Here is a 1784-nt window from a genome sequence, read left to right on the forward strand (position 1 = left end):
CCAAGGTATATGTGATATACAAGTAATTGATGTGTACCTTACCAGTACTCGTAGTAGCTCCTGGGTATTTGATACCGGTGCGGTTGCTCATATTTGTAACTCAAAACAGGAACTACGGAATAAACGGAGACTGGCAAAGGACGAGGTGACGATGCGCGTCGGGAATGGTTCCAAGGTCGATGTGATCGCCGTCGGCACGCTACCTCTGCATCTACCCACGGGATTAGTTTTAAACCTCAATAATTGTTATTTAGTGCCAGCTTTGAGCATGAACATTGTATCTGGATCTCGTTTAATTCGAGATGGCTACTCATTTAAATCCGAGAATAATGGTTGTTCTATTTATTTGAGAGATATGTTTTATGGTCATGCCCCGCTGGTCGATGGTTTATTTTTGATGAATCTCGAACGTGATGTTACACATGTTCATAGTGTGAATACCAAAAGATGTAAAGTTGATAACGATAGTCCCACATACTTGTGGCACTGCCGCCTTGGTCACATTGGTGTCAAGCGCATGAAGAAGCTCCATGCAGATGGACTTTTGGAGTCTCTTGATTACGAATCATTTGACACGTGCGAACCATGCCTCATGGGTAAGATGACCAAGACTCCGTTCTCCGGAACAATGGAGCGAGCAACCAACTTATTGGAAATCATACATACCGATGTGTGTGGTCCAATGAGTGTTGAGGCTCGCGGAGGATATCGTTATGTTCTCACTCTCACTGATGACTTAAGTAGATATGGATATGTCTACCTAATGAAACACAAGTCTGAAACCTTTGAACAGTTCAAGGAATTTCAGAGTGAGGTTGAGAATCAACGTGACAGGAAAATAAAATTCTTACGATCAGATCGTGGTGGAGAATATTTAAGTCACGAATTTGGTACACACTTAAGGAAATGTGGAATAGTTTCACAACTCACGCCGCCTGGAACACCTCAGAGAAATGGTGTGTCCGAACGTCGTAATCGCACTCTATTGGATATGGTGCGATCTACGATGTCTCTTACCGATTTACCGCTCTCATTTTGGGGTTATGCTTTAGAGACTGCCGCATTCACTTTAAATAGGGCACCGTCTAAATCCGTTGAGACGACACCGTATGAATTATGGTTTGGGAAGAAACCTAAGCTGTCGTTTCTAAAAGTTTGGGGATGCGATGCTTATGTCAAGAAACTTCAACCTGAAAAGCTCGAACCCAAATCGGAAAAATGCGTCTTCATAGGATACCCTAAGGAAACTATTGGGTATACCTTCTACCTCAGATCCGAAGGCAAGATCTTCGTTGCAAAGAACGGGTCCTTTCTAGAGAAGGAGTTTCTCTCGAAAGAATTGAGTGGGAGGAAAGTGGAACTTGATGAGGTGATAGTCACCCCTTCCGAACCGGAAAGTAGCGCAGCGCGGGAAAATGTTCCTGTGGTGCCTACACCGACTGGGGAGGAAGTTAATGATGATGATCATGAAGCTTCAGATCAAGTTGCTGAACTTCGTAGGTCCACAAGGACACGTTCCGCACCAGAGTGGTACGGCAACCCTGTCCTGAAAATCATGTTGTTAGACAACGGTGAACCTTCGAACTATGAAGAAGCGATGGCGGGCCCGGATTCCGACAAATGGCTAGAAGCCATGAAATCCGAGATAGAATCCATGTATGAAAACAAAGTATGGACTTTGACTGACTTGCCCGATGAGCGGCGAGCCATAGAAAACAAATGGATCTTTAAGAAGAAGACGGACGCAGATGGTAATGTGACCATCTACAAAGCTCGACTTGTCG

Source organism: Aegilops tauschii, chromosome 6 (assembly GCF_002575655.3).
Source record: "Aegilops tauschii subsp. strangulata cultivar AL8/78 chromosome 6, Aet v6.0, whole genome shotgun sequence".
NCBI classification, from domain to species: Eukaryota; Viridiplantae; Streptophyta; class Magnoliopsida; order Poales; family Poaceae; genus Aegilops; species Aegilops tauschii.